At 41.3% G+C, this 27,377-nt stretch overlaps 1 pseudogene; it reads left to right on the top strand.

Annotated features, from left to right (window-relative positions):
• Positions 1 to 2,557: 2,557 nt before the first annotated feature.
• Positions 2,558 to 27,377, top strand: part of LOC132901033 (NLR family CARD domain-containing protein 3-like) — a 70,507-nt pseudogene continuing 45,687 nt past the window's right edge.

Here is a 27,377-nt window from a genome sequence, read left to right as displayed (position 1 = left end):
TAGTATTCCTCAAAAACAAAATATAATTGTCTCAATTTTAGTTTGTGAGGATTTTTTTGTCTTCAGTCAGGGTTTTTGAGAGGGCGTATAAGGCTGGACTCTGAAATGGGTTGACAGGTATGGAATTCCTCCAGATCCTTTGAATCCTTTCATGATATTATGCACCGTAAAGGATGAAATATCCAAATCCCTTCCTATCTTTCTTTGAGAAACATCATTTTTAAAATGCTTCAATAATTTTCTCACGCATTTATTGACAAACCCTCTGCATTTATTTTCAGGCAGAAATGTCCTGCAAATCCTCTCTCATGTATCTGTATGGGCTGTTTCAAATGTTTTAATCATGTGATCTGCTGAAGAAACTTTAAATAAGAAATTAGAAGACGACTGAAACTATGAAAAGTAGCTGCTCTCAGGTCTGCTTTTAAAGCATCACACTACAAATTTGATGTGGTCGTATACATCCACGGACAGAAAATTACTGCTTCTGTAGGACAGCTGTAAACACTTTTTTTCATATAAATTGATTTTATTTGTCATTTGGATGTCTATTATTGGGCAGCTGAACTTGCTGAGACATGTAGCAGTTAGATTAACATAGTTTGCTAACTGTACTGTGATTAGCCTCTGCAGTAAACCAATATACTGTGACTTAAAAGGATTTAAAGCTTTATTATTTTAATGTATATTGTACAGGACACAGACAGCTCCACTAACGAAAATATTAGATTCACTTTGTTTTGTGAGAGAACGTTATTATTAGTAATACTGCTAGGATGTGAAAGCTGTTTTTCCCCTCAGTAAGCCTCAGGATCTCTACATGCTACAGTGACACTGCTTTCTTCTTCTCCTGCATGTAGCATTTTCTCAACTTTCCAGAAGATTCCTCTATAAAAGTCATGAATAATGAATTATGTAAAGTCATGAATAATGAATTCTGTAGCAGGGTTCTCTCTGGGGGCGGCACGGTGGTGTAGTGGTTAGCGCTGTCGCCTCACAGCAAGAAGGTCCTGGGTTCGAGCCCCGGGGCCGGCGAGGGCCTTTCGGTGTGGAGTTTGCATGTTCTCCCCGTGTCCGCGTGGGTTTCCTCCGGGTGCTCCGGTTTCCCCCACAGTCCAAAGACATGCAGGTTAGGTTAACTGGTGACTCTAAATTGACCGTAGGTGTGAATGTGAGTGTGAATGGTTGTCTGTGTCTATGTGTCAGCCCTGTGATGACCTGGCGACTTGTCCAGGGTGTACCCCGCCTTTCGCCCGTAGTCAGCTGGGATAGGCTCCAGCTTGCCTGCGACCCTGTAGAAGGATAAAGCGGCTAGAGACAATGAGATGAGATGAGATGGGTTCTCTCTGGTTCCTCGACACCTCTGCTGTTTGACTGCAGTCACAGCATCTGCACCTGGGAGAAGCTCCGTCACACTCTCTGCTCTTATAATTGTGAACGTGATCATTATGCTTTGGGTCTATAAAGTCTCCACTCAATAGAAAAGTAAGAAAGTCACGTGGTGAGAACTGGAGAATCTGCTTTTGAAATAAAAATATAGCACAATTTTCAGAAAATAATTGGACATAATTTTATGTGATTTTAAAATGTGGCACAAATGCAACAGAATCTGATCTTTTTGGAGATGTTAAAATGGCATTATTGTAAAATGTTATAGTAGAAATGCATGAAAGTCATGTGATGAGTACTGTAGAATCTGCTTTTGATGAATCTGTTACATTTTTTAAATAAATCGAATAACTAAGTTAAAATAAATGTATGTTTCTGAACATACAGAACGGAATTAATCAGTAGTGAAATATGGAAGTCAGGTCATGATGAAATCCTCCTCATGAATCCTCTGGAGTTTAATGTAATTTAATAAAAATTCACTCTGAATTAATTTTAATTTCTCAGAATGTTATGGACTTTTTCTTTGCAATAAACTTTATATGGGCTGAGTCTTAGTTTCTAAGAAGCCCCTTCATTACTTTTAATTCTTTTAACCTCTTCAACATTTCGTTATTAAAGATTTTTGTGTAATAAGCATAAATACGGAGGTCTTCACACTTTCTTATAGTGAGATTGAATCTGTCTGTCTATCTGTCTGTCTGTGTGCATGCATTTAATGAACCTGAAAGACCAAAGCACAATTCCTAATGAGCTACCATGAAACATAATGCACACGCAGAAATATTCCTAAGAGTAGATTGTATGATGGAGCTTCTCCCGGGTGCAGACGGTGTGACTGCAGTTAAACAACAGAGGTGTAGAGGAACCAGAGAGAACCCTGCTACAAAAGCAAATAAACAAAAACACACTGATTTTAATCCATGTATCATGTATTATTCATTATTATTATTTATGACTTTACTCGCAGAATCTTCTGGGAATCCGCCTGAACATCTTCTACCTTTCCAACAGTGAAAGAGTTTCTGGAGCTTCGACACCTTTTTAGAAGTGCAGCTGAACAAACAGAAAACTTCTTTTGTTTTTGAAAAATGAGATTAATTCCAAGGGAACAAGGACTTTTGGTGAAAAGTGAAAGATTTTTCTATTTTAATTTCAGGTATGGAGAATGGGGGGAAAAAAAGTAGTGAAACTCTTCTGTGAACTCTGAACATTACAGCAGAAGAGATCAGGCCTGGTTGTACACAGCTGTCTTTCCGTGAACAATAACTTTTCTTTCCGAATGGTGAAAGATGGATCAGTGTAATCCTGACCAACCTGATGGATTTCCACAATTAAAAAAGGGGTAAACTACTAAAATACACTTTCATTTCTTTTCAAAACCTTTATAATGAGACTTTGACTGTGCTCTCTACTGACACTGTGTTAATGATGATCTAAAGGCTGAACATAAATGATTAACCTTAAGTAATATTTTAAGAGTAGAATGTGTATTTTTTTTTTCTATTGAAACCTGGGAAAAGGAGATCAAAACGTGCAGGACCCAGCTGTGTCTCCATGTACAGTGATGTGTCTATAGATCCTCCACCAGTCCGGGCCAAACTAAAGTGAGGGGCGGCTATTTTTGTACTCATTTTGCATATAGGTGTAAGAAATTTTAAAATTATTTAATTTTGTTTCCAGCATTTCTTGTTTTGTGTAAAGCCGGGGGGGGGGGTTATGAAATGTTTTGTAATATTCAGTGTTTCAGTAATATTTTCTGAGTCTGTCCCCTGATTGCATTTCTCAGCCACTCTGTAAAGTCGTTATGTTGAGTCCTGATAATGTACTCATTATAAATAATAAACTGCGGAATTATTTTTAGCGTGTATATTGTCTTTCAGCTTGATTTGACACAGAAAGAAAAGAAAAAAAACCTCACAAACGCATACTATGTTATAATTCACTCAGACTCTCACTGCAGACTTCTGTAAAGAACACATGAGAGTTAAAAGATAGAGTTCCTTTATTAATCTGATTCAAATCTATGATCGCCTTTGCAGTGTTCTGTTGATATAGTGATATAGGGACATACAGGAGATGTAAAAATGGCACAACACCCTCCAGGATTGATTCCCTTTGCCTACCGCTGAGTAGCCCGGGTTAGTGAGTTAGTTATTTGTATTGAATTTTGTGACCTGAATTTGACTGGTTGAACCTTGACTCTGTGTGGATCAGTTTCAAAATCTAATCAGTTGATCTGCTGATCTGTCAACCCCTTGTTCTTGAGATTTCTTACTAATAAGAATCTCTGAGAGACGCACAGACAACCTGAAAATATAATGCCTCCCCATAGATTTAAAAAAAAAATTCTTCACATTTACAAGAAGAACTTTGCAAAATTTAGTAAAACACAAATGGACACTGAAAATTACACATCTGGTGTTCTGTGTGTAAGCAGTGTGCCTAAGATGAAGAGATCAGACTCACCAGGGCCCAGCTGTGTGTCTATGAAGAGTGATAACTCAATGAATGTCCCACTATATTTTAAAGATGGAGAATCCACAGCTGGATACAGGTATCTCCTTATAACTAATTCAGTGTGTTGCACTGCAGCTTATTTCTGCATAAGTGCAAAATAAATACACACATGATATATTTTATGGCTTGTGTGTGTGTGTGTGTGTGTGTGTGTGTGTGTGTGTGTGTGTGTGTGTGCGTCTGTGTGTGTGTTTATAGTTATAATAATCTTAATATGAATAATGGATGTGTCCTTATGAGAAAATGTGTTTATTCTGGTTTTTATTGCAATACAACAAATTATAATATGTGTCTTGCTGTGCAGTGAAACCCAGATGAAGAGATCAGACTCACCAGGGCCCAGCTGTGTGTCTATGAAGAGTGATAACTCTATGAATTTCCCACTAATGTTTAAAGATGGAGAATCCACAGCTGGATACAGGTATCTCCTTATATCTAATTCAGTGTGTTGCACTGCAGCTTATTCCTGCAGAAATGCATCATAAAAAGTCACATAATGTTTTAGTTTATGGCTCAAGTATGTGTGTGTAAATGTGTGTGCCTGTATTTGTTACAATCTGAGGCTGAATAATTTGTCCTTATTAGTAAATATGTTTATTGTGGTTTCAAGTGCAGTACAATATATGATGTGTTCTGTTGTGTAGTGAAACCCAGATAAAAGGATCAGACTCATCAGGACCCAGCTGTGTGATTATGGAGAGTAATGAGTTTATGGAATTAACATTTAAACGGAAGGGAGAATCCTCACTGATACACTGGAAATAAACATTAGATTAAGATAACAGCTGTTTATCAATTTTATTCAAACAAATCTATAAACACATTATTTCAAGATACTGTATACTGAGGCATCTCCATCAGGTTTAGTCACATTTGTGAAAATGTAGAAATCTTGTAGATTTCAGACTCACCATTTTCAAACTGTAATTTTAAGTTTGTAGATAATGATGTAAGAAAGACTTAGACGTGTATGACACACTATATTTCTAAAAGTATGTGGACACCCCTCTTAATGATTGAGTTCAGGTGTTTCAGCCACATCAGTTTCCAACAGGTGCATAAAATCAAGCTCATAGCCATGTAATCGCCACAGACAAACACTGACAGTAGACTGAATCACACTGAAGAACTCAGTAAATGCAGCACTGTTATGAGATGCCACCTTTGCCACAAGTCAGTAACTGAAATTTCTGCCTTGTTGGATCAGTTCTGGTCAACTGTAAGTGCTATTATTGTGAAATGGAAGCATCTAGAAGCAACAACAGTTCAGTCACAATGCAGTAGAGCATGCAAACTCACAGAACATGGCCATCAAGTGCTGAAGCATGCAGAATGTATTTAAAAAAAAAAAAAAAAAAAAAAATCACTGACAGTATCCTTGATTGCATCACTAGCAATAGAGTTCCAAACTGCTTCTGGAAGCAACATCAGCACAAGAACTGAGTGTCAGGAGCTTCATGAAATGGGTTTCCACCATCACTGGACTCTGGAGCAGTAGAAACGTGTTCTCTGGAGTGATGAATCACGCTTCACTACCTGGCCGTCTGATGGATGAATCTAGTAGGTTTGGTGGATACCAGGAGAATGAGACCTACCAGAATGCATAATGCCAACAGTAAAGTGGGATGGAGGAGACATTTTAGACAATTGTATGCTTTGTAAACTTTGTGGCAACAGTTTAGGGAAATCCTTCTCCTGTTTGAGCATGACTGTGCCCCTGTGCACTATGCACGGTCCATAAAGACATTGTTTGATGACCTTGGTGGAGGAGGAACTCCAGTGTCCTGTACAGAGCCCTGACTTTAACCCCATTCAACACATTTGGGATGAACTGGAACATTGATCATGAGCCAGGCCTTCTCATCCAAAATCTGTTCGTGACCTCACAAATGCTCTTTTGACTGAATGGGCACAAATTCCCACAGACACTCCAAAGTCTTGTAGAAAATCTTCCCAAAAATGGGGAGGATGTTAAATCTGCAAGGGTGGGGGTCAACTCTGTATTTATGTCCATGGTTTTGGAATGTGATGTCAAACAAACTCGTATAGGTGGGATGGTCAGGTGTGTCCATAATTTTGACCACAGAGCATAAATAAAATATTTTGTTTTCACAGTGTCCTACAGCAAGCAAGAAGCAAAACAGAACAGAAGATCATAATCACAGATACAGGGTAAGAAGTGAGAAGGGTCATAAGTGAGACCAGAACAGTGGTATTTTTTTTCTCATCATTTCCTACTGAGAATTTCTCCAGTTTGATTCAGTTAAGTACATATTCACTAGATTTAAGTGAACATTTAAGTGAACATATTCAGTAGATTTAAGTGTGCTTGATCTCACCACAGGTCTGTTTCCATTTTACAGGTGCAAGTCTCTAACTACTGAACCTCATCTTCAGGAGAGATGCAAATTAAATCTGATAAAGAAGTTTCAGCATGTAAATGAGGTGATAACAAACCAGGGAAACCCAACACTTCTCAATGAGATCTACACAGAGCTCTACATCACAGAAGGAGACAGTGGAAAAGTCAATAATGAACATGAGGTGAGACAGATCGAGGCAGCATCCAGGAGAGCAGCAACAGAGGAAACACCCATCAAATGCAATGACCTCTTTAAGCTCTTATCTGAAGAAGACAAACCCATCAGGAGTGTTCTGACAAAGGGAGTTGCTGGCATTGGAAAAACCATCTCTGTGCAGAAATTCATTCTAGACTGGGCTGAAGGAAAAACAAACCAGGATGTTCATCTCATATTTCCACTTCCTTTCAGAGAGCTCAATTTGATGAAGGATCAAAACCTGAATCTGATGGAGCTCCTTCATTTCTTTTTTAAGGAGATAAAAGAAATGAACATTTCCAATCTGCGCAAAGTTCTGTTCATTTTTGATGGTTTGGATGAGTGTCGTTTTCCTCTGGATTTCCAGAACACAGTGAGATTGTGTGACGTAACTGAATCATCCTCAGTGCATGTGCTGCTGATAAACCTGATCAAAGGGAATCTGCTTCCCTCTGCTCTCATCTGGATCACCTCCCGACCAGCAGCAGCTGATCAAATCCCCTCTGAGTGTGTCCATCGAGTCACAGAGGTACGAGGGTTCGATAACCCACAGAAGGAGGAATATTTCAGGAAGAGGATCAGTGATCAGAGCCTGAGCAACAGAATCATCACACACCTGAAGTCATTAAGAAGCCTCTACATCATGTGTCACATCCCAGTCTTCTGCTGGATTTCAGCCACTGTTCTAGAGAGAATATTGGGTGAAGCAGAGAGTGGAGAGATCCCCAAGACTCTGACTCAAATGTACACACACTTCCTCATCATTCAGACAACCATTGTAAAGAAAAAGTACACAAAGAGCAGAGAGGCAGATAAAGAAATGGTTCTGAACCTGGGTAAACTGGCTTTTCAGCAGCTGATGAAAAGGAATCTGATCTTCTATGAGGAAGACCTGAAGGAGTGTGGCATTGATGTGACAGAAGCATCAGTTTATTCAGGTGTGTGTACACAGATCTTCAGAGAGGAGTGTGGGCTTCACCAGAGTAAAGTGTACTGCTTTGTTCATCTCAGCATTCAGGAACACCTCGCAGCTCTGCATGTGCACCTGGTGTTTATGAATGAAAAGAGCAATGTTCTTCAGCAGAGTCTGTTTTCTAAAATGTCAACACTGCTCAGAGAAATTACAATCACAGATGTCCACAAGAGTGCTGTAGATGAGGCTTTACAGAGTAAAAATGGACATCTGGATCTTTTCCTTCGCTTTCTTCTGGGTCTCTCAGTGGAGTCCAATCAGATCCTCTTACAGTCCATAGTGACACAGACAGGTTCCCACAGTAACCAGAAAACAGTTCATTACATCAAGAAGATGATCAGAGAGAATCCCTCAACAGAGAAATCCATCAATCTGTTCCACTGTCTGAATGAACTGGAGGATCATTCTCTTGTTGAGGAAATCCAACACTACCTGCAATCTGGAAATTTACACCAACTTGATCATTCTTCTTCTCAGTGGTCAGCTGTGGTGTTTGTGTTATTGACATCTATGCAGGAACAGGATTTGTTTGTTCTTCAGAAATATACCAAAGATCAGAGTAAATCAAATGAGGTTCTTCTGAAGCTCCTGCCTGTGGTTGCAGCATCCAGAAAAGCTCAGTAAGTAATGCTGACAAGAATTGAAAAACTCTTACAATATTCAAAATGGAAGAACATGGTTAGACTTCATAAGATTCTTCTTCTTCTTTTGGCTGCTCCTGATTCAGGGTTGCCACAGCAGATCTCGTCTCCTTTGCTCCCTGTCTTCCGCATCCTTCTCTACCACACCTGCCACTTTCATGTCCTCTCTCACCACATCCATGTATCTCCTCTTTGGCCTTCCTCGTTTTTGTGTGCCTGGCAGCTCCATCCTCAACATTCTCCTTCCAACATGCTCTGCATCTCTTCTCATCTCTCTTAGCTTAATTCCCAAGCTCTCCACATGTGCTGTCCCTCTGATGTGCTCATTCCTTATCCTGTCCAACCTTGTCACTCCCATCACAAACCTTAACATCCTCAACTCTGCCACCTCCAACTTTGCCTCCTGTCTCTTCGTTAATGGTACGGTCTCCAATCCATTCATCACAGCTGGTCTCACTACTGTCTTATACATTTTACCTTTCCTCTCACAAATGACTCCCGAAATCCTTCCCCAGTTGCTCCACCCTGCCTGCACTCTCTCTCACTTCACTTTCACAGCCCCCATTTTCCTGCACAGTTGATCCCAAGTACTTGAATTCACCAACTTTCTTTCCATCTACTCCTTGCATCTTCACTACACCCTCATTCCCATTCTCACTGATGCACATGTATTCTCTTTTGCTACTGCTCACCTTCATTCCTCTTCATTCCAATGCATACCTCCATCTCTCCAAACCCAGCTCAACCTCCTTTCTACTTTCACCACATATATCACAATATCATCTGCAAACATGTTCCATGGTGACTCTTGCCTCACTTCATCCGTCAAGCTATCCATCACTATGGCAAACAAGAAAGCACTCAAAGCAGATCCTTGATGAAGTCCCACCTTCACTTGGAACCATTCAGTAATTCCAACTGCACACCTCACTGCTGTTTCACTGTTCTCATACATGTCTTGCACCACTCTAATATACTTCTCATTCACTCCACACACTTTCATACAATACCATAACTCCTCTCTCAGCAATCTATTGTATGCCCTTCTCCAAGTCTACAAACACACAATGTAGCTTTCTCTGGCCTTCCCTGTACTTCTCCATTAACATTCTTAAAGCAAAAATTGCATCTGATGTGCTCTTCCTTGGCATAAACCCATACTGCTGTTCACAGATTGCTACCTCTCTTCTCAATCTCGCCTCCAATACCCTTTCCCATAATTTCATGGTGTGGCTCATCAATTTTATCCCTCTGTAATTACTGCAGCTCTGTACATCTCCCTTATTCTTTTATATTGGGACGAGCACACTCTCCATTCTTTTAGCATTTTCTCATTCTCTAAGATCTTATTAAACAATCTCATTTCAGAACTCCACAGCCGTCTCACCCAAACATCTCCAAGCCTCAATCGGGATACCATCTGGTCCGACTGCTTTCTCAGTCTTCATTCTTTTCATGATTGCCCTCACCTCATCCTTACTAACCAACTCTACTTCCTAATTTGCTGTCTCCAATGAATCTGACCTTTTCTCTCTTGGATTCTCCTCATTTAATAAATCCTCAACGTACTCTTCCCACCTTCTTAATACACTCTGTCAGCACATTTCCATTTCCATCTTTCATCACTCTTACTTGCTGTACATCCCTCCCTTCCCTGTTTCTCTGCCTAGCTAGTCTGTACAGGTCTTTCTCTCCTTCTTTGGTCTCCAGTCTTTCATACAACTCCTGATATGCATCTGCTTTCGCCTTCACTACTGCTCTTTTTGCCTTCTGTCTCATCTCTCTGATCATCCCAATTCTTCTGTGCTAGCCTCTTCTCTTTTATAATTTCCTGCACTTCTTTGTTCCACCACCATGTCTCCTTGTCTTCCTTCCTCCTTCCCGATGACCACCCTAGCACCTTCCTTGCTGCCTCTTTTACTAGTATAGCAACAGTATCCCAATCTTCTGGCAGACTTCCATGACCACTCAATGCTTGTCTCATTTCTTCCCTAAACTCCTTCTGATGTTCAACCTTTTAGTTTCCCCCCACTTAATCTTCGGCTCCACTATTTCACGCTTCCCCTTTTTCACTTTCAAGCTCATCCTGCACACGGCCACTCGATGTTGTCGAGCTACACTCTCCCCTGCCATCACTTTACAGTCTCCAATCTCCTTCAAGTTACCCTTTCTGCAGAGTATGTAGTCCACCTGTGTAGCTCTTCCTCTGCTCTTAAACATTACCCTGTGCTGCCCTTTCTTCTCGAAGTATGTATTGACTATTGCCAAATTCATCCTCTTGAAAAAAAAACCCAACCACCATTTGCCCTTCCACATTTCTCTTACACCATATCTGCCCATCATGTCCTCATTTCTGTTTCCCTCGCCAACATGTCTGTTGAAATCTGCTCCTATCAGCACACACTCCTCCCTCAGTATACTCTCTACCACTTCATCCATCTTTTCCCAGAAAAACTCTTCATGCTCACATCCAACCTGTGGGGCATATGCACACACACAATATTGATTACCACTCCTTGAATCTCCAGCTTCATGCCTATCACTCTCTCTGACACCCTCTTCACATCAATCACACTACTGACCAACTTTCCCCTCAAAACAATACCAACACCCAGGGCTCGAAATTAACTTTTTTTCTTTGTGTCCCCCAGTGGTCCCGAATTCTGTGTTGTATTGTCCCGAATGGAAGCAATAGTGTCCCCATTTTTTTTTTCTTTCTGAAATAACCAGTGGTTAATATTATCATATGAAGTTACTATTATATTTGTCACTATGCGATTTTGAACCCTTTATATCATTTTTACAATAAGTCACAAGACACAAGTGACACATGTCCTATACATCATCTACTTCAAAATTACAGTTATTGCATTTTCAGTTTATTAAACTTTGGCGATCTCACTGTATGAATAGATACCTGTTTATTTAAAGGGGCCAACTAGCTCATTCAGAAAATGTTTAAACTCCCTACATCTGCAGTACACTTTAGTTGAAAATAAGACCCCTTTTATGTTCATTTCATCTACTTATACCTTGAATATCTGTTGGCATTTATAAGGCCAACTTATAATTTTCACCATTACCGTTATCCATTTTTATGAACTTTCGCTGCCGAAACATGGGTGCAAATGTTAGCAACATCAGCATAGTGCCAGCAGGTCCTAGCCTAGTTGTGCTGCTGACTGACTAAACTTTCTGAACTAAAAAGACACCAAGAAAACTCACTTATTCTGTTGAACGGTATCTTCCGTCAATATCATCCACATCATTCCTGTTGTATTTTATAACGTGTCTAACAGTGTTCATTAAGTTGCTAGCGTTGCCTGCAGACCAGGCGATGACACTTTGGATCCTGAAGGTCCCGGAGACGTTATGTCTGGGCTTTCAGTTTCTTCCCCGCGGTCGGTCCGCTTCAACCACTTAAGCATTTTTGTTCTGGCAAGAGTCGGCGCAGCGTGTGCGGTAGCAATTCCATTCCAAGTCCATATAATGCGGACTCCGGCCGAAGATTCTAGAACAGAATGCGCTGCTCTGTAGCCTACGGATGCAGGTGCATCGAAAGTGTAGCTACTATGTATTTTTCGCTGTTAACGTTTTAAAATTAAAATTGACAAAATTAGGTGAATGTCTACGTATGGTTTACGGCTTTGTAAATAATATTAATGTAGAACTTTTTTTCTAGATCTATTTTTTTCTATTGTCCCGGGATTGTCCCAGATATGATAATTTTGTGTCCCGATGACATTTTTTATGGTCCCCGGGACGTCGGGACACCGTTAGTTTTGAGCGCTGCCAACACCATTTCTCTTTCCATCAACTCCATAATAAAACAACTTGCATCCACCTCCAATGTTCTTGGCCTTGCTTCCCTTCCACCTCGTCTCCTGCACACACAAAATGTCCAACTTCCTTCTTTCCATCATACCTGCTAACTCTCTCGCTCTGCCAATGTTCCCACATTCAGTGTTCCTACCCTCAGTTCTAAGCTCTATCCCTTCCATCTTTCATGCTTTCTCCTAACACACCTCCCCCTCTCTTTCTCCTTCTCCATTTTGGTGCAACAGTAGCATACTTTCCACCGTCACCCTGTTGACCAACAGTACCGAAGGTGGCCATTGTTAACCCAGGCCCCAACCGATCCAGTATGGTATTTCTCTTTTCAATCCGCATGTTAGATTTGGCACAGTTTTCAGGGTTTTCATTAATATGAAAAACAGATGAAATGTGAAAAGTAACAGATTATGCGGGGGGTCATGGGGGCCGCTTAGGCCCCCATGTGGGTTCAGGGCAATGCCCTGGTGGGGGGACCAGAAACAAATTTTGCAATTTCTAACAGCCAATCGTTAGCTGTCCATGGTCCATCTGAAATCAAAATTCAACAGTCATTCCTGGGTCTCACAGCAATTACAGTTTGTATGCCACAAAGCCCAATCAAGATTTGGGAAATCGGAACATAACACAAACGCTTGCAGAACGACAAACATGCAAAATAGCAATAACTTAAAATGCAAACTGGGCAGGGTTCTCCACTTTTCAAAAATGTAAGGTGGCAGTCTGTCCCCCTGAAGCTGACAGACTTTGGGCTTTTTTGACAGTGAAACTGGCCAATAAATGGATAGGAAATGCTAAATCATTGTTAAAATCATTTTACAAAAAATTAACACACTGTACATATCATCTGTCAATGTGAGACTCATTTGACATTTCAGTTGAGACTGATGCACCTGTTGTGCATCCCTGAATTAATTATATTTTTTTCTGTGTGTGAAAAATAAATGAACTTCCATGCATAAACAAAATACCCAATTACAATAAATGCATACATTTTTTTACAATACACAATATTAATTGGGTGAAACCACTCCAATCCATGCACGAGCTGGTGCACATTCAGGAGACTGGCACTACAAAGCCACCCCGGCCTCCGTAGTTCGGGTCCTTTGACCCAAGAACCCGGAAGTCCTGCAGTAAACAAACACTGAAGCAGCGGGAAAATGCAGCTCTCGCCTACACGATCACAGATACGTTAAATAAAAGACCTGAACTTAACTTGTGTGTGCGCGCTGTTATATGATTACTGTAACTGTGTATGGTCAGAAAGTGTTTACACTTTGTCATCCCAATATTTTAATGTTTTTTGTACTTGTATTTTATATATATCATGTACATGATCATTTTTATATTGAATAAATGAAAAAAATTAACAAAAGACGATAGATAAGCATAACTGTTGCACAATAACGCTACAACAACCTGCGTGTGCACCGCAAGGTTATTTAGCTGCTGGCTAGTTATTTTGGCCACTTCAGGTAGCCCCGTATGCAATTGTTTAATGGTCTTCTGTGTGTTAAATAGTTACAAAATTATAATAAAGTGAATACTTTATGATTTATTTGGTGTATACTGATGAATGGGGGGTTTTTTTGGCCGAAAAACAACCGATTCAGACGTCATTACAACTGATGATTTCGATCAGCAATCAGTTACTAATGAAAACCCTGTTTTTTACACCGGATGCCCTTCCTGACGCAACCCTCTCCATTTATCCGGGGACCGGTGCCAAGAGTACACTTATACACCCCCAGTGGCTGGATTTTTAGTCCTCATAAGATAAGCACTCAAATAAGAGTTGCATGTACAATATGTGTCAAAAAGATTGTGGACCCCTGACCATCACTCCCATACAACATCTCACTCTCTTGAAACCAGAATTTAAGAGACGACTTTCATATTTGGCCTTTACACCTCCAAAGTTCACATCACATCACATCACATTATCTCTAGCCGCTTTATCCTTCTACAGGGTCGCAGGCAAGCAGGAGCCTATCCCAGCTGACTATGGGCGAAAGGCGGGGTACACCCTGGACAAGTCGCCAGGTCATCACAGGGCTGACACATAGACACAGACAACCATTCACACTCACATTCACACCTACAGTCAATTTAGAGTCACCAGTTAACCTAACCTGCATGTCTTTGGACTGTGGGGGAAACCGGAGCACCCGGAGGAAACCCACGCGGACACGGGGAGAACATGCAAACTCCGCACAGAAGGGCCCTCGCCGGCCCCGGGGCTCGAACCCAGGACCTTCTTGCTGTGAGGCGACAGCGCTAACCACTACACCACCGTGCCGCCACCTCCAAAGTTGCTCACTTGAATTTTATTTTTAAAAAAAAAACCCAAAACACTAATTACATTAATAAGAAACCAGAAGGTGCAACATTCTCCATTGTGAAGGAGGAAAAACTCACTGAATATTACAAAGTGCTGACACTGAAGACTCCTTCCATAAATCTGACATCAATGCCATCATACAGAAATCTATACCAGATCACCATGATAGAGTTCTTTTATAATAACCTGGGTTTATGTTTTTAGCTTTAGTCACTCTTCCATGAAAGTCCCTGTGAATGAGCTTTTAAAAAAAAAAAAAAAAAACACACAACACAACACACACACCAAGTGTATTCCAGTGCATTAATATAAACCTGTGATATTCAGCTGTACTACTGTCGGAGCTGCTCTTATCGAAAATTAATCAGCACCTTCTGACCAATCAGAATCCAGACTCAAGAGTGCTGTTGTATAAATGTCTGTAATCTACATTCAGTAAACACACATTACATAAATGTTGCAGCATGTTGCACCCCTTGTATACCAGGATTGTACATTTCACATTTTAAAGAGAACTTCTTTAATATTGTACACTGTTATTTCATCATGTATTTTGTTCTTTCCTTCAGGTTGAAGAATTGCGGTCTAAATGAGAAAGGGTGTGCAGCTTTGGCTTCAGTGCTTAGCTCTGAATCCTCCAATCTGAGAGAACTGGATCTGTCTTGGAATAAACTCAGAGACTCAGGAGTGAAGCGTCTCTCTGCTGGACTGGAGAATCCTCACTGCAAACTGGAGACACTGGGGTAAGATCATCTCTCTGAGAGTCACATGACCTGCTCCTCAATAAGGCATTCTTTATTAAGACTGAAGGCGAGGATGGAGGTTCATCATCAATGTCCTGAGGGTGAAAATTTCATTTCACTGCATCGTTTGAGTTGTAATTTTCTGATCACAATGTTTGATTGGGGTAGAACAGTGGTGTAGTGGTTAGAACTGTTGCCTCACAGCAAGAAGGTTCTGGGTTCAAGCCCCACAGCCAGTGGGAGCCTTTCTGTGTGGAATTTGTATGTTCTTGCCATGTCTGCATGGGTTTCCTCTGGGCGCTCCAGTTTCCCCTATGATTGAAAGACATGCAGGTTGGTAAAAAAAAACAAAAAAAAAAACCTGGATTTACACAAGCCAGTGCATACTTCGTGCTGGTCCCAAGGCCGGAAAGATTAGGGAAGGTTGCATCAGGAAGGGCATCCAGTGTAGTTTATTAAAAAAAAAAAAAAAAAAAATTGCTAAAGGGGTTGAAAATCAATTGGGGCTTTGCTCTGTATTCTTCCTGTCACTATGTGATAAATGAACTAGTTGCGTTTTGTATATGTATTTGATGTTACGGATCTTTGCTTGTCTTGACACTGCAAAGAGCTTTTATGATTATATAGTTTTGGCATTACAAATTATTCAGGTGAAGTTGTTCAGCACCTTTTTAAATATGATATGGTTCCTGCAGCTTATAATTTAATTAATCAAAGGAGCTAAAAATACGCTTTGAAACCAGTGAGGATTCGAAAGACAGAATATTTACTCCTTTGTACTGCAATCATTGTTCAGGATGGATGAGAATTTCAGCTTTGTGAATTGTTTGTAGAATTATTTCTTTCTCACACACACAAGCAAACAAACAGACAAACATTCATGGATTTCCTCATGAGTGACAGATTTGTGTCACGCTTTTAGTTGCCCATGTCCTGGATGTACCTTGTATGAAAAACAAGTGGTGCATTTCCCAGAATTTAATAATCGTGGTCTGAATGAGAAAGGGTGTGCAGCTTTGGCCTCAGTGCTCAGCTTTGAATTCTCCAGTCTGAGAGAACTGGATCTGACCAGGAATAAACTCAGACCATGGGGCTCGAAATTCATATGGAAGGAGTCTTTTTTTTTTTAAATGAATATCAATATATTTTGATTAAATGTATCAAAAATATATTGACATTTACCTATGGGCAATTTATAATAGCCAGTTAACCTCACTGCATGTCTTTGGACTGTGGGGGAAACCAGAGCACCCAGAGGAAACCCACACAGACACAGGAAGGAGATTCAAACTCCACACAGAAAGGCCCCTGTAGGCCACTTGGCTTGAACCCACAACCTTCTTTCTGTGAGGTGACAGCGCTAACCACTACACCACCATGACACTGTGTACATGTTCCCCTTCATTCTTGCTGGCAACCTTCTGTCTCAAATCACTCCTGACACTCCCCTCCATCCATTTCAACCTGCTTGCACTCTCTGCTTTACTTCTCTTCTGCACTCACCATTACTTTGTACCAGGCCTGGAATTTCGTCATTTTAGGGGCAAGGCCACTTGGCCTTTTGTGTGGTCAATTTTTTGAGGGCACGAAGGCCAAAAGCCAGGGCACCAAGGCCATAAAATAAAACACTGATTTTAAGTTCACGTCTATAATGAATTTAATTTAAGGACTAATGACTCTTCTGAGGAAGACTGGAGTCTCAGTCTAAACTATCAAGCAGGTATAGAAACATCTCCTACACTATTATGTCTGAAGATAAGAAAATATTGAACACATCTAAACTTATCAATCCATCACTCACTTCAAAAATTGTAAACCTTATTAAACCTATATCCTCCCATAATTTTTGTTCATTTGACACCGAATGTGCAAGAGCATCTTCAGACTGGACTACTACGCAGATTTTTGATTAATCAAAATTGAGCCTGGAGTACATCAAAAATGTTTGACTGTAAATGGAACATATACTAGCATGCAGGCTACTGATTAACCCATAAGAGCCCAGACCGATTTCTCAATCAAGGAAAATTATTGAGGAAATAAAGTGAACTAAATAGACAAAGAAAACATTTGACCTTTTATTTTTTAAAATAGCACTTTCATGTCTCAAGATCTGAAATATTAAATTGCAAATTTGCAGAACACTGCAACACTATTACACTGTTAACCCCAAAGTTCATTCTATGCAAACAGTTTGAGTAAATACCACTTTTAAAGAGTATATGAGACAGTCATTGGGTGTACTCATTTTTGTAATTTAAACAAACTTAACTATCATGTTTTACCTCAGGCCACAGTGCTGCCCTGTTGTGATTGGCTCAAAACAAGTCTGTGCTTGTCTGTTGACGGCTACAGAGGAAGTTGCGCCATTTTCTAATTTACACAGAGGGGGTAAATGAATAAAAGTAAAATATGTTGTAATGACGTTAAAAACAATGAGAAAATCTCTTGCGATGGCGATCTCGTTAAGATGGCAGCAGTTACACTTCGGTTAAACAGCAAAAAGAAACTTACAAGACTAGTAACAAAACAATGCTAACTGCATAGATTGAAAAAAGTGGCTATGAACAGACAACAGCACATATCACATATCATATTACATCAGGAACAAGCAGTAGGAACATCCATGACCTTACGCTTAAAGCGTGACAAAGGAAAAACTTGACAGCAAGCTAATTAGCATTTGTTAGCGGCTACAGTCGGTACTCGGCACGTTAAAAGTGGGTCAACGTTGTAATGACAACGTTGCTGTACAAGCAATGCTTATTTAACGGTAACAAACTTAAGCCCTATATGTTGAAATTCCTATCTTATTCGTTCGTTAATTTATCACACAGTCTTACCTCAGTCAACTTCTTCCCTCCTCCTGTGAAAATTCAACGTCTCAGATGCGGACACAAGTGGGCTGGGGATGCGTTTGATTAAGTCTCCTGGTTGGCTGGTGATAGATTGGTGTCATTATTGCACATCGGAGCGGTTCATGCCAGGCTCAAGTCCGATTGACCACTGATGAGTTGCCCAATAAGAATCCAGAATGTCATCAAAAGATGTATTTTGTTCTCAATAGACGCAGGTGATGTTAAAGCCTATTGGCAGTCACGAGGCAGACTACAAAACTGCAGGGCATCAAGGCCACTGTGGCCTTATGGCAGATATTTTTTTTTCCCCCAAGGGCACAAAGCCAAATTGGCCCTCGTGAAATTCCTGCCCTGGTGTGTGCCATCCTTTTATGTTTATGGTATTGTTAGCATGCATGTTCACAAGCCAAAATGATAAGATGCTGCAGCAGGTTTACTGCGCACACACACACACACACACACACACACACACACACACACACACACACACACACACACACACACACACACACACACACGTTGGCTGTCTGGCTTCTGCTCGTATTTATTAATAGGGTATGCACATGGGATACGTGCCTTTTTGGGGGTGAGTCTCACTTTGATTTTTATGACAGCAGCTGGATTGATCTGAGAGAGATGTTGATTTTGCAATGGCTCTAAAGAAAATCTACTTGAAATCCCCCCAGTCTTGGGAACTGAGACTTATTATTGGACTTGATCACATGTAACTCACAAAATAGTGTTTAATTTATACAGCACCTTTCTCAAAACCCAAGGTCACTTTACAATTATAGGCAGAGAAAAAAAAATAATAATAAATGTCCACCAAATAGAGGTCAGGATGTCATTCCAGTGGTGTAGCAGCCACAGTCCACCAAAAGGCGCACGAAAACAAGTCCCACACCTCCAGCACAGCCGCTGTGACGCCGCCAGCAACATCGCTCAGAACACCACACCATGGATCCACAAAGCAAACACAGAAGCACCGCCATGCAGAGTGCTGGTATGTCCCAAACCGCCTGCACAGCCGCCACAACGCCACCGAGCAACATCGCTCGGAACGTCACGCCAAGCACTAAAGCACAGAGCGCTGGGCAACCACGATGTTAAAATGAGCAACAAGCTCACTGCAGTCCATAGCTGGGAGCACAGACATCACCCACAGCGAACCAAGGCCTGGAGGGAACCAACGCCCAAAACTGGGTCCAGAGCTACACCACACCTGGCGGACAAAAACACTCAAACTACACAAACAAAATAAAATAAATTTAAAAAAATAAAATAAAAGCTCCGGTGAGAAGCAGCAGCCAGAATGTGCACGACATACTCTCAACCGGAAACGAGGAGGGAAAAAAAATAATAATAATTGTATCGTTGTCTCAGTCTGTTAGGGTGTTTTCACACTTGGTCCCTTTCAGCCATCTAACCGAACTCAGATCGAGGACTCAGCATTTTTTGCGCATATGTGAACACTCCAACCGTACCCAGACCCCTTTAAAGAGAACCGAACTGAGACCACCTCAGGAGGTGGTCTCAGTACGGTTCGCTAAAAATCAACGGTACGGTTCGCCTAATCTGCGCATTGTGAACAAAAAGCGCACTGGGTTCACCTCGCCTTTTTCACTGTAGTTTAACCTTCTTCGTTTGCTGTAGTTGGTCACGTGACTAGCAGGGAAACAACTTCCTTTTGGAACTTACCACAGCCGGTTTACAGTTCTCTGAACTTTATACCAAGATACCAAGGAGATGCGCTATCACCACTGCTGTTCTGCATAGGCCTGAACCCCCTCAGTCAGATCATCACGAAGAGCGGCTACGGGTACCGATTCCGTAGTGGGGCAACAATCAGCCACCTGCTCTACATGGATGACATCAAGCTGTATGCCAGGAATGAGCGAGAAATAGACTCGCTGATCCACACCACCCGGATCTACAGCGATGACATAGGGATGTCATTCGGATTGGACAAGTGTGGCCGGATGGTCTCAAAGAGAGGCAAGATGATCCGGACTGAAGGGATTGACCTACCAGAGGGCAACATAGGTGATATCCAAGACAGCTACAAGTACCTTGGCATCCCACAGGCTAATGGAAACCATGAAGAGGCCACAAGGAAGTCAACCACAGCCAAATACCTCCAGAGAGTAAGGCAGGTCCTGAAAAGTCAGCTGAATGGTAAAAACAAGGTCCGAGCCATCAACATGTACGCACTACCAGTCATCAGATACCCCGCTGGTATCATAAACTGGCCAAAGGAGGAGATAGAAGCCACAGATATCAAGACTAGAAAGCTCCTCACCATGCATGGAGGGTTCCACCCCAAGTCCAGCACCCTGAGACTATACACTAAGCGGAAAGAGGGAGGCCGAGGGCTAGTGAGCGTCAAGACCACGGTCCAGGATGAAACATCGAAAATCCGAGAATACATCAGAAAGATGGCCCCAAAGGATGAACTGCTAAGTGAATGTCTCAGGCAGCAGAACCCTGATGAGAGTGCAGAGGAGGAGGAGGAACAGACAACCTGGAGAGACAAACCCCTACATGGCATGTACCACCGTCAGATAGAGGAAGTGGCTGATATCAAGAAATCCTACCAGTGGCTGGATAATGCAGGACTGACAGACAGCACAGAGGCACTAATCATGGCAGCACAAGAACAGGCCATAAGCACAAGAACAGGCCATAAGCACAAGAGCCATAGAGGCCAGGATCTACCAGAGTAGATCAGACCCAAGATGCAGACTGTGCAAAGAAGCCCCTGAAACAGTCCAGCACATAGTAGCAGGGTGTAAGATGCTAGCTGGATCAGCGTACATGGAGAGGCACAACCAAGTGGCTGGGATAGTATACAGGAACATCTGCAACCAGTATGGAATAGAAATACCCAAGTCCCAATGGGCCATACCACAGAAGGTGGCTGAGAACAACAGGGCCAAGGTTCTGTGGGACTTCAGCTTCCAGACTGACAAACAGATCCTGGCTAACCAACCGGACATAGTGGTGGTGGACAAAGAGCAGAAGAGGGTGGTGGTGATAGATGTGGCGATCCCAGCTGACGCCAACATCAGGAAGAAGGAACATGAGAAACTTGAGAAGTATCAAGGGTTGAAAGAGCAGCTGGAACGGATGTGGAAGGTCAAGGGTTGCGTGGCCCCCGTGGTAGTGGGGGCACTTGGGGCAGTAACCCCCAAACTGGGAGAGTGGCTCCAGCAAATCCCAGGAACAACATCTGAAGCCTCAGTCCAGAAGAGCGCAGTCCTAGGAACATCGAAGATACTGCGCAGAACCCTCAAACTCCCAGGCCTCTGGTAGAGGACCCGAGCTTGAGGATGACATGGATACCACCCCCCCGCCGGGGGTGAGAAGGAGATTTTTTTTTTTTTTAATATATATATATATATATATATATATATATATATATATATATATATATATATATATATATATATAAATTTTTTTTTTTCACACACACAGGGTGTCTCAAAAAATGTACTCACACTAACGTTTGCGAATCCCTTGGTGCGCGTTATCAGCGTTGTCTGGACAATAATGGTCATCAATTTGAACATTTGCGAACATGATTCTTCAATTACATTTGTCTTCTGTATTCGAAGCTATTCCATTTTACTCTATGTTCATAAATAAACGTTTTCTCGTCATTCAAAGTGAGAGTACATTTTTTTTGAGACACTGTGTGTGTATATATATGTGTATATGTGTGTGTGTGTGTATATATATATATATATATATATATATATATATATATATATATATATATATATATATATATATATATATAATTAATTCTCCTTAATCCACAGTATTTTGATCAAAGAATACAGCAGGGCAAGCATGGCAGCAGACATTTTGATTCAAGAGAATATTACCCAGAATTCCATGCACTGGGGGTCTGAGGGCTCTAGAGGACCTGGTGTGAACAGAAAGAGGACTGAGGCCCCATCAAAGCTTAACTGGACCAGAAAGAGAACCCAGTCCTCTTTGTAATAAATTCACAGTGTGAACACAAAACGAACTGAGTTCTTTTTCTGTTGGTCCACTTAAAGAGGACTGAGTCTGGTTCCTTTAAAGGGGACCAGGTGTGAAAACACCCTTAGACTCGGGAGCTCAGATTGCAGTTACTGACTTTGTATTACAGACATGCAGCTCCTGCAGTATTTATTTATAGTTCTCTCAGTATTAAGCTCGGTCTTAAGTGGCCATTTACATTCCCTCAGTGTACCTGGGTATATTCACTGTCTTATACGTATATTGAAAGTCCTGAGCAGGAGCTCAGATTGCAGTTGCTAAAACAGTAATAATTTATTGATGGGTGTTTTGTGGTCAGTGTACAACACTGTAGTGTCATGTGGTAATGCATTATATGACAGTGCAACTTTCATAAATATTACCATCAATCAGTTGTAATTCTGTTCTACACATACCTGCAACTCTGACAATATCATTTTCAGTGACTAATAAAATGGTTTTGAAAGTTCCTACTTTTAAAACATTTTTGATATTGTAATTTTCTTTAAGAAATATCATTTACAACAACAGGTCTCTGATAGCTCAAAATGCATCTCTGGGCATTTAAAAACTGCAGAGCTTCTGGGGGCCTCTGGCAGCCTCCAGACCCATAGCCTTACTGGGTTGGCGCCCTCATTTTCCTGGTTCCGCCCCGCTTAACATACTATTCATTCAGGATTACCCCTACACCGTTTCTCCTCCCATTCACACTGTGATAGAAAAGCTTGAAACCACTTCCGATGTTCCTTGCCTTACTTCCCTTCCACTTTGTTTCTTGTACACACAGGATGTCAATCTTTCTACTCTCCATCATATCAGCCAGTTCTCTGCCTTTATCAGTCATAGTGCCAACATTTAAAATTCCAACTTTCAATTCCACTCTCCTGCCTTTTCTACCCTCATGTTTCTTCCATATTCAGCTTCCACCTCTCTTTCTCCTCCTTTTCCCACCAGTAGCATAGTTTCCACTGGTACCCTACTGGGAAACAGTTCCAGTGGTGGTCGTTGTTAACCTGGGCCTTGACTGATCCAGTATGAAAGTGCTCTTCATCATCTGCATAATTGATTTGGCAGGAGTTTTACACCGGGTGCCCTTCCTGACGCAACCCTCCCCATTTATCTCGACTTGGGACTGGCACCAAGTATGCACTGACTTCTGCACTGCAGTGGCTGGATTTGTTTATATTTACAAAATACAATTAAGTTGGTCAGTAAAACTGACCGACTGAGTACTCAGTAAAATATTTTTCCTGATTGTGTCTTAATCTCTTAATTAGACTTTGCAATAAACATTTGTTTTTGGCCAAAACAAGTTTCTTCTTCAAACCAGTTTATTTTTAACACAATGAGAAACATTCCAATAAATAATCAGGGAAACTTTCTCATGCAGATTTTTAACTAGGACATGGTTACTGCAGCTTATGGTACCGATGTGTGTGATGTTGCACATAAATTATCAGCCTTGCCAACATGTAAATACCGGCATCTTGGATGAATGAAGAAAGCCTGTTAAAGGGTTTGACACATTGCTGTTACTTATTATTACTGGTCTTAAAATGACAATTGGTTGTGCAGCATTCAGCTGGACAAACAGCCAAGCAAAGGATGCTATAGTAAAATGTGCTAACCAGACAAATCTGACAAGTCATGGCAACCATCAGATCACCAATTATGCAGTGCCCATTTTATATCTAGTTAGTGTTATTTATCAGGATATTGCAGATAGATTTATTAAAAATGTTTGGAGCCCACTTCTTCCCATTAAGTCAGAGAGACCCCCCCGAGTTCATATAACAACTAATTTCACTTGTAATAAAATACTCCAAATAGTATTTCTTAATCTCTCCTAATTTATAATGCTAATAATTGTCTTGGGTTACTTTAATATTTTTCTAATAAGCAGCATTAATGATAGAATTTCATGAAGTTCATCTTTAACTTGTGTGATGAAACTGAGGTAAATATACCAGACACAGTTCTAGAAAATCAGAAATCAATTATTTACTTAGATGTAAACCAAACCAAAACTAATAAGTTTTGTTACAAAAATAAAATAAAAAGCCCTTTTCTTTCCCCTTGTTCTTACAAACAAATTAGGTCACAGAAGAATTTCCTTTCACCTTAGGTCAATTAGGTTCACCTTCAATTATTGAAATTATACCGAATATTTACCCCTTTTAGTTCCACAAAATTACTTTAACTATAACAGCTAAAATAGTTAAATTCAGTGTTATTCTCTCTAACAAATTCAAATTCTAACTCCGTGGGCCCACACTCAAGCACACGCAGCCAGCAAAACAAAAGAAACCCTTTGTTGCAGGCCTGATGCTATGATGCTTGAGCGCAAGGAAATCCACAGTATTTATCCTCTCGGTCCACAGAGCAGTGTAAAAAATAAATAAATAAAAAGATATTACCTCAGAGTGAAAATTAAGTCCAAACAGTAACAGTCTACCCAGTCCGAGTCTCTGGTGAAGGGCGATGCTGTAGGCCTGTGTAGTCTGTCCCAGGCAGCAAGCGGCAATGTCCAAATGATGACTTGTTGCACACACTAGCAGTGTTTCAAATAAAGCCTCAGGGTTCCACGTTGAAACGTGGAGTCACACCTAGTAGCGTTAGCTAGGTTAGCTACTGTATACAGCGGCTAAGTCCATTCCCTTTTACGAACAAATGCGAGTAACACACTCTGAACTAGCTTACAAGCTAGCTAAACACGTGCACAACTACAAAAGAAACTTCGAGTAGAAATGTCTCTCGTTGCTCACAAACCAGGTGTCGATCAAGTACTCAGTTTCAGAATGTCGAGCAGACAGTCTTTTAGACACTGAAAACTACACACTCTCAATGCAATTTACACACTCACCGTGATGTGACTCCACCGTCTCTCGTCCATGTCGACTGTCAAGTTACCCAAAATCAACACACACTCACTCGCTTCTTCTTCTTCTGTGTTTTTTATTGGCAGCTTGCATACGACGTGCACTACTGCCATCTACAGGGCTGAGGTGTGATCCTTGAGGGAGTTATACTACTGCTTTATCAAACTGATATATATAAAAAAAAAAAGATGGAGAGCAGTGAAAACTTCAGACTCTATTGGCTAATCCTGTTTCCATCAGGTACCTGACTATAGCTGCTGTCTGTCTGTTGGGTGCATTAAGCAAGGTACTCAGTGATATGGGTGTCTTAATTGCCCTTTGCATCTTCTCCCTCTCATTAGAGTACGCTGAACAGTGAACTAAAACATGTCCCACTCCCTCCCTTTCTCCACAATGCATACAGGCTCCTGTCTGGTGCTTTCCCACAATGTGTAACCCACTATTCAGACCTGTATGTCCGATCCTCAGCCTTGTAATCCACACCTCCTCTCTACGTTTCAGTTCCCCACTCCATCTAATGCCAACCTTCTTCTGTAAGCTGTACAGATGTCTTCCCCTTTCCTCTTGGTCCCATCGATCCTGCCACAATTTGTTAATGTTTTCCTTAAGTATAATTTTCATTTCTGATCTACTTAAAGGAACTTCAAGTTCTGCGTGCTCAGCCCCAGTTGCTTCTTTTGCCAACTTATCTGCTGCCTCATTACCCTGAATTCCTCTATGGGCAGGAACCCAAAAAAAACTGCAGAAATGTTTTTTGCTGTGTTATCTTGTATATTATCTGATGAATTTCTTCCAAAAGATCCTGATGGCTTGAAGACCTTCCGCTAAGAATACTAGTTAATGAAGACATTGAGTCTGAACAAACTACCGCTTTACTGGGTTTTGTCTCCTCTACCCATTGCAGGGCCAATATTATCGTTATCATTTCAGCTGAAAAAATTGAAAGAAAATCTGATGTCCTTTTTGTAATTTGAACATTAAATTGCGGGATGTATACTGCCGCACCTGTTTTGCCATCTTGGTCCTTTGAAGCATCGGTATAAATTTGGACTGTGTCAGCAAACATTATATCGATATAATGTTGTACAGTCTGATAAACACCTCCAGGTTTAACAATCTCCTTTGCTTCCATGTTGACTTGGGGAAAACAAAAAAAACCAAGGGGGAATGATACAGTAGGTCTGGCAGAAGTTTTACGTACAGGGATACCACCTAACCCCACCTGATTTGCCTGCTGGTTTCCCTCCCACCTAAAGCTACGTGCAGAATGTCCATCTCATCTCATCTCATCTCATTATCTCTAGCCGCTTTATCCTGTTCTACAGGGTCGCAGGCAAGCTGGAGCCTATCCCAGCTGACTACGGGCGAAAGGCGGGGTACACCCTGGACAAGTCGCCAGGTCATCACAGGGCTGACACATAGACACAGACAACCATTCACACTCACATTCACACCTACGGTCAATTTAGAGTCACCAGTTAACCTAACCTGCATGTCTTTGGACTGTGGGGGAAACCGGAGCACCCGGAGGAAACCCACGCGGACACGGGGAGAACATGCAAACTCCACACAGAAAGGCCCTCGCCGGCCCCGGGGCTCGAACCCAGGACCTTCTTGCTGTGAGGCGACAGCGCTAACCACTACACCACCGTGCTGCCCAGCAGAATGTCCATATTCCCAACAATTTATAAGTACTCTTTTGGTAGGGTGACTGTCATTGTGTCCCTGAAGGGTTAACCAGTACATACTTGATAACTGAAGCCTTCTGAGATCCAGTGGCATCTCCCCTGATTCCACCTGAAGCGCTGGGATGGATGAGGTCCTGAAGGCACCACAGCATATGCGTAAGGCTTTAGCTTTTAGCTCTGTCCAGTTCTAGAAGAGAAGTCTTAGTTGCTGAATTATACACTATACTCCCATAATCAAGGGCCGGTCTGATCAGTGCAGTGTATATTCTTTTTAGGGATGTACTTGTTGCCCCCCAGTCACTTCCTGCTAAACATTTCAATATGTTAATACTCTTCTTACATTTTTCTACTGTTTTCTGTAAATGTACAGTACTTTAAAGGAAAGTTTCACATCAAACCATACACCTACGTACCTTATACTTTCTACCTGCTTAAGCAGCTGCCCATACAATCTAAGATCCATCTTAGGATTGACCCTTTTTTTGGAGAAACAAATGACCTGCGTCTTTTCTACAGACAAATGAAAACCCCACTCATGAGACCATTTCTCCACTTGACTTATAGCAGCTTGCATCCTACTCTTTAGGCTACAGATATTTTTACCCCTCATCCATAGGGCCCCATCATCAGCATAGAGGGCCCTATCAATTCTAAGGTCTACATCATTAAACACATCATTAATCATAATATTGAACAAAATAGGGCTGCACACACTCCCTTGTGGAGTTCCATTTTCAATATTATATGTACCAGAAAAACTTGCTCCAACTCTCACTTCTATAGTCCTATTATTCAGAAAGTCCTTAATCCAGTTATACATTTTCCCACCAATTCCCATTTTGTTCAGTTTAATTAAAAGGTCCTCTTTCCATAACATATCGTAGGCTTTTTCTATGTCGAAAAAGGTTGCCAAAACCATCTCCTTGT

The sequence above is a fragment of the Neoarius graeffei genome, chromosome 16 (assembly GCF_027579695.1).
Source record: "Neoarius graeffei isolate fNeoGra1 chromosome 16, fNeoGra1.pri, whole genome shotgun sequence".
Lineage (NCBI taxonomy): Eukaryota > Metazoa > Chordata > Actinopteri > Siluriformes > Ariidae > Neoarius > Neoarius graeffei.
Note: the sequence above shows the minus strand (reverse complement) of the source record. Positions and strands in the feature narration are given on the sequence as shown.